Source organism: Humulus lupulus, chromosome 5, assembly GCF_963169125.1.
Source record: "Humulus lupulus chromosome 5, drHumLupu1.1, whole genome shotgun sequence".
Classification (NCBI taxonomy): Eukaryota; Viridiplantae; Streptophyta; class Magnoliopsida; order Rosales; family Cannabaceae; genus Humulus; species Humulus lupulus.
Genome location: NC_084797.1, coordinates 7,756,201 through 7,763,706, shown reverse-complemented (window position 1 = coordinate 7,763,706; position 7,506 = coordinate 7,756,201). Strand labels below are relative to the sequence as shown.

Sequence of the window (7,506 nt, the reverse complement as noted above, 5' to 3'; positions counted from 1 at the left end):
AAGAGGGTGGTGATTCTGCCGAGCAAGGTCTTCTAAAAGACCATGCATCTATCCTTTGATTATGTTTTCAACTAATGTATAAAAAATTCTATTACTTATGCATCTAAGCATATAATTGTATATTTGTATAATTAATAAGCGGAGGATAATGTGCTTTAAATTAATTAAAACTGAAGAAAGATATAAGAAGCATCATCCTTTTAATATTAGGCCTAGTAGTTGATACACACAAAGAGTTTTTTTACTATGATAGCTTTTGTTTTTGTTGTTTTCTTCTGAAATAAATTAGCCTTCTTCAAGTTTTCTTATAATGTGGGTAAGCTATTTTGGAGAATGAGTCCCAGATGAGTTACTATGCTAGTATATTTATTCTATTTATATTGAGTATTTTTTGGTCTTCTTTTTAGTCAATATTATATGGGTTAGTTTTAATTTGTTGGTTGTTTCATTGCATTGACTATCAGATGAAGTCCATGGCTGGCACCCAAGCTTATCCTTGGCCCCAGAAGTTGAAGAAGAAAGCTTAGAACTTTTTGTTCATTTCAAGTAAGTAAATAAGCTTCTTTTCCAAACTCTTTTCCTTTAGAACTCAAATTTTGTCTATAATATAGATTTAGCATTCGCCTATGTTTTTGTCTTAGTTCTGAGTTTTCTGTTTTAGGATGATGATAGAAAATTGGCTGAGAATTCTGAGCTTTTCATTTGCTATAGAACTCACTTTTTGTATATATATTTATATATTGGCTGAGATTTCTGAACATTCCATTTACTTTTGGTTCGAGTCATAGATCTATGATAAATAAAGTTATAAAGGGCCATCGATTGTAAGAACAAATATGAGTTTATAACCATTTCTTATATATAGATGATTATATATCTAGGTAGGTTAGGTGTTAATTAGTTTTCCAGTAAATAAATGCTGGACTTGATTCTTCTTCTAGTAGTGTGGGTAGTATTACCTTAGATGTCTCATCAGTTGCCAAGAAGAGTCGATACCCAGACCTCAGAGGTTTTTGCCACTCTTTTTTACTTCCTACTTTCACTATTATACCTTTTGTTTCAAGATTTAGAGTCTTGAGATGCCTACACTTATTATGAATCCCAATACCAAGAGTCTATGTATATATACATATCAGCATATTAATAGATATAACAAAAAAAAAAAACCTACTAATATTACCAACTATTCTTGATGGTGATACTCTGAGCTTTTCAGGTGAAACCAACAGAAATTCTCTTGAAGCCATGGTGAGTCCTTTGTATATTTATACTCATACATATTCCATTAATCTTCTTATTAATATAAACTAATATGTGTTAATAATTCTGCACTTTGTCAGGTGAAGAGCACAGGAAAAGAATCATTACAATGGGGTGAGTGTGAGAGCAGCTTCATTAGCTCAATGTTCTTAATTACTTGAAAACCATTTAAAACTCACTCTGTTTGTGTTCTTGCTTATACATATATATATGTATATATATATATGGCTGGACTGGCTGGTGGAGTGTATTCAGGTCTCACCTATGGACTGGCCGAAGCTCGAGGAGCTCATGATTGGGTAAGACAGACCACTCTGAATTATCATTTTCAACTATAAAAGTGTATGATTATGATCGCCATACATATGTGGTAGTGATTGAATGAATAATTATTACTACTTAGAATTATAATGAATTTGAATATGTATTTAAGTTTGATAATAGCTGAATTTAAGATAGAATGAGCGGAAATGATGATGATTATGAAAATGATGATTTTTTTGGACATTTGAGTTGGAATATGTTTCTTTATGTTAAGTTTGAACCATTAACGAATATACTTTATGATTTTAAGACTCGTAACAAGTAATTTCATGAATTTTGTAATGCCCCAAATTTCCTAATAAGGTTTAGGACCTTGATTAGGAGGGCCATAATTGATTTATTATAGTATTTAATGATGATATGCATGTCTACGTGAATTATATTATTATATGATGGTGTTATTATATGATGGTGAATGAATGCATATGGGAGTATTTTTAGTTATGAGGGCATTTTGGTAATTTGGCTTGTTAAGGGCATATTTGCAAATTGGGTGCATATTGTAATTCGTGAATGAGATTTTACTATTATGGAGATATATTTGAGCTATTCGACATGAGACGGTCATGTATAGTGGATTAGCGGCTTTGTCATAACGGCGTCAATTTCGGGGTAATAGAAATGTTTATTTGGTGATGGATTGGGAGTATTTGAGATCAGGATGGAATTCTGGAAGTTTTGACTATAATGTCCCCGGGGGTGTTTTCGGGACCCCGAGCACTAGGTTTTATTTGAGGTTACTTACGTTAGGAAACCTCTCGTTCTCTCTCTCGACGGTCCGTTTTACCGTTTGAGCGTTTTTGAAGATATCTTGAGTTCTAGGAGTCGGAATCAAGCGAGGTTCGAGGCATAGCAATCCTAGGAAAGAATAGAAGCTTCTTAGCCGAAGGATTTGACGGAAAACAACCCAATCAAAGGTAATTGAAGTTTAAGTTTTGAGTTATTTCGAGTTTCTAAGCTTTGAATTGTTTTTGTGAATCGTTGAGTTTTCGGTTTGTTTGAACCTTGGGTTTTGAGGGTTTTGAGGTATTGGGAAGCTTGGGAACTTTGTTTTGATGATTGGGGAATGTTTAGGTGTGTTTTTGGGGACTTTGAAGTGTTGAAAACACGTTGGAGAATGGTTATGGGTTGGGCGCTGCGGCCCTGTTCTTGGGCGGCGCGGCCCTAGCTCGAGTTAGCAGGTGGCCTTTCTGTTTCGCTGGACGCCGCGGCCCTTGTGTGGGGCGCCATGGCGCTTGCCTCTGGAAATTCTGGGGGCCGCGGCCCATGGTGCTAGGGCCGCAGCCCTTGCCCTGTTTTCACCCCGTTTGCTCGTTTTGACCCCGAGAACTTAGATACGGGCCTCGGGAGTGTCCCTACTACTTGGATTAGTTTGGATTGATCTCTTGGAGGCTAGATATTGGTTTGAAAACCTTTGGTTACCATGTTATTGATGGTGTTCCATATTTGGTTATGATTAGGTGACCGCTAAGGGCTTAAAGGTTGACTGTTCTCAAGGGTCGTTCTTATATTGGTTCTAGCTCAGATTTGAGGTAAGAAAACTGCACCCTGTGTATATGAGACATGCATGGCTATTATGATGCATGTTGGTTGATTATTGAGTGTGACGTGCGTGGTTATTCTTGATGCATGTCGGTTGATTATTATGTATGACATGCATGGCTATTCTTGATGCATGTTGGTTGACTGTTAAATGTGGCATGCATGGCTGTTATTGGTGCATGTTGGATTGTTGAATATATTGCATATGATGCATAAGAAACATGTGATTAGGACATGCTTTGTATACCGGGTATGATATTGTTCAGAGCTTGAGCCTCTGTGGTTGTGCATGGTCCTAACTGTACTGGTATCTGTTAGTAAGCATGCTAAATACCTTGTTTGTGGACATTGGACATGTGATATATGTTTGGTGGTATGGCTTACCTGTGTATGGCGCTGACTTATTAGTCAGAATCGAAAATGGTGTCAGATCCGTCTGTGAAGCTGTGACTTATTAGTTGAGTTCACCACAGGCTGAGCACTGGTCGTGTTTTACCGACCCAATGGTCAGAAGTGGTAGTGCGTTGTGAACGCCGAGCCGATTAAAGATTAGATCTAATCGAGGTCGGCATTGAATGACTCATATGGGGTATTAGTGCTGGACCGACCGGAAGGTCAATGAGAACTATAAGTGCTTGCCTGGTCTACGACCAGATGACTATAGCCAAGGTATATGACCCCGGCGACTGTTTGTCACATGGCTAACGGACGTTGTCCATAGTTTCGACTCTAGAGTCGTGAGGAAGGTTATGTTGGTGACTAATCACCTTGCACCTGTCCTAATCAAACTTATGAGAGAATCACTTATCAGTTGAGCCCTGGTGACCCTATCGTCACATGGCTAGAGGGAGCGATGCTCATTACTGTGACTTTTGGCTATTGTCACCTATCTGTATGGACCGTTGGTTCCGAATGGTTACTATGGTTATTGTTGATATCATATCATGTTATATGGTGTTTTCTTGCTGGGCTTTGGCTCACGGGTGCTACGTGGTGCAGGTAAAGGCTGGAGGAAGCTGGACCATCCTTGAGTTGGAGAGCTTAGGTGATGATGTGTACATATGCAGCTGCTCGTCCGCCACGGCCGAGGTTTAAAGTGGAACTAGGGTTGAACCCTGTTTTACCGCTTAGAACGGCCTGTTGTAAATATTTTCTGTAATAAACTCTGAAATTATATTTTCGGGATCCCAATGTATATATTAAGCGTTCTAGTGAGACGTTACATCTTAACCAAAATGTTTAGTCCCTAAACCGCTAATCATACCTAGTTACACGTTTTGGCCAAATGACTCGATTAGCGAGTTTAGCACTGTTTACAAGGCACACCGTAACGGTCCCTGGAGTTTGGGGCGTTACAAATTTTATGGCAGCTTTAGTGGCAGCTATGATTATGGCAGTGAAAACATTTGATAACTACTAAATTTAAATTGGATTTTTTTTTGTCGATAATAGATACTTGTGATAGACTTTGAATTCTTTAGTTTGGACTATTAGGAACCGGTGTAGTGCTATGAATTTATAGAAATATACTCAATCAAGAAGACATGATTAAATGCATGCAGCCCTTATATATATGTCTGTGTGTTTATGGAAAAGGAAATAGGCTAGGACAGAATAAGATTCTCATAGTTATATTTTATGAATATTGTTTTTGTTTAGCCAATTTTTAAACAACAAACTGCATATTCTCATAGTTATGTGTGTGTGTTGCTTTAACTGATAGGATGTAAACTCATGATGAATTGGTGCATTGTAAATACATATGCCTCAAATTTGTAATTCAATAGGTTGAAGTACCAGAAAGGAAAATGTATAAAATGCTAAAGCCATATGAGAATCTAACGATAACTATCAATAGTTTGGGATCTTGATTGACACTATATTCTTCACTATTGAGCATTGGACACTAGTCACACACTGACTTTTTAGATTGCCAATTTCCTTAGGAGATACCATTTAATGAACAAGTTTGGTAAACTGCATCTAGTAATGGATTCCTGACCGTGCATATCAAGCTTTCAGTTCATTTGGCACTGGGAAGAGTGGGCTTATGTTTTAGACCTCCCAATTGGTAAGAATCATGCTGAAGTCACACTACAAAAAAAGAGTGTTTTATTTCTTCTTTTTTTTTTCTTTTTTATTTCTTTCCGTGGTATCATGATCCAAGCTAAAATTTTTGTAATTTTACACCCATAACCTCAATTTGAGATATTAGTTTGTTGTGATATGACTTATGTGCATTAAAATACATCGCACTTATCAATAGAAGCAAACCACGCAAAAATTTCCTTTTGGAACATTGTATGCGGTGTCCTCTCTTGGAAATAATTTCCATATCATTTTTCTTGAAGTAATTTGTGATGCTAGATAATAACAATAAAATATTTATTTGTTCATTTGACAGATGTGACAAGCGAAATAGAAAAGGATACTTAATTTTGAAGGCTTTGTGTTGGGCAGCTGTAGAATATTTTGTGTTGAAAGTAGTAACTTTTCAATATGTTGAATATTTAAGACTACTTGAATACTTAAATAACATTTTGTTGTTGATGACAGTGTTGAATGTTTTAAACTAATTTGTGGATTGTTAATACAATGTTGAATGTTTTTACTTTTTGTTATTTGAAAATCAAGTTCATTTGATGATGCTAGTTGTTATCCAATAAATTAGCATTTGTGACATGGCGATTAATCTCTTGACACGTGCCTGACACCTGGAGCGTCTGCTAGAGTATCGACCAGGAGACACACCAGAAGCAGGACAGACCTGTTTTTGCCACGACCAGACTGGTCGGTGGTTCCGCTGGCAAAGCAACATTTATGGAAAGATCTTATGTATCCCGAATTTATTTCATGCAATCTTCTGAATATCCCATGATTCAGGGGATAATATCTGTAACAATATTGGGCAACCCTCCATGGGCCTATAAAAAGCAAGAGATGGCTCATGGGAAGGGACCTTTTTTGGCAGCTAAAAAACCAGAGAAATATAGAAATTATCTGTGAAAACTAGTATTGTTTATGAGGAGTGTTGAAACTCATTAAGCCCAAGCTCTCTGATCACACTTTTGTTCCCATATCAATATCATTCTAAGTGGATGTAGGTCATTACCAGATTCTGGGGCCGAACCACTATAAATTACTGTGTTTTCTTTACTTTTGTCATTACGTTATTATCTATACATATTCGCCTATATCATTCATATTTTGACTCCGTGTCAGTTGGCTAAATCGAGGGTCAACATTCTGGTGCTTTCATTGAGAGGGCGACTCATCATTGTTGATAAAACTAATGACGAAAGCAGGGAAGAAAGCCGCTCAGACCGCCGCCGCTGCACCGTCGAATCCGCCACCTCCTCCTCCCCCAGCAAGCATGGCGGAAGATGAACCGCAACTAGATTTTGAAGAGGAGGAAATGGACGATGCGACTTTGAGGAGCACCTTGGGCACGTTGCAGGAAGAGCTGGCTAGTCTGAGAGCCAATCAAGAGACTGCCGCAGAAGCTATGGCGAGGCAGCAGCAGGAACTTGATCGTCAGAGGGCGGAGTTGAGCGAGAGACAGGCGGAGGTGGATCGCCGCCAGACTGAGGCCATGGCAGCCCTTGAAGCGGCCTTGCTGTTGGCCAGAAATCAGGCCGCGCCTGCCTCGCAGCCTAATCAACCTGAAACTAGGCCACCCCAGGGAGGTCCCAATCCTAGCCCACCAGTCCATCCTTCAAGTCCACAAAGGCCTGAACAGCCCCAGATGCCCCATGACGATGTCCCACTGGACCCCGAGGCAGATCCACCATCCCACGCTGCTCGAGTTAATCCCCCGCAGCAAAGGCAGAATAGGGCCGAGCGACAGCCTCGTAGTCCTAGACGCCGCGAGAATGATGGGCCACACCAAGCGAACAGGGGTCACTACCCTCCTGGTAACAGGAGAGACTCGGAGTTAGGCTCTGCGGTCCGTGGATCCCAGCAGCATGATAATGCACGGGGACATCGCGACCAGCGCAGGCCACCCCCTAACGCTCGGGGTATTTCTGCCAGAGACGGGAATAGAGGGAACAACCAGTCTTACCATAGCCAGTCAAAGTTCAAAGATGGCCACGGCTACAACGAGGCTGACTCAGGCAAGAACAATGCTGATGGGAGGAACGGAAATAAAGATAGGAGCAGGAGCCAAATACCTCAAGATGATCAACCAAATAGACACGATGCTGGGGGGCAACCCAGGCAAAATAATGTCTTCAACCGACTCGGAGGTAGCGAGCAACGGAGAAGAAAGGAAGATCTAAGAGACATACTCAATGATCGTCGAGAGAAGCATGGTGAGAACATCCCCCCAGCAGCAGAGAACGTAGCTATTCCTACTGCCTTGCAAGCCCAGATAGACGC

At 39.8% G+C, this 7,506-nt stretch overlaps 1 long non-coding RNA gene across 1 annotated transcript; it reads left to right on the top strand.

The window, feature by feature from the left end:
* Nucleotides 1–353: 353 nt before the first annotated feature.
* Nucleotides 354–5,742, top strand: LOC133780241 (uncharacterized). The gene is made up of 4 exons (XR_009869180.1): nt 354–546; nt 1,217–1,248; nt 1,341–1,559; nt 5,531–5,742. It is a non-coding gene; the product is annotated as an uncharacterized LOC133780241 (long non-coding RNA).
* Nucleotides 5,743–7,506: the final 1,764 nt, after the last annotated feature.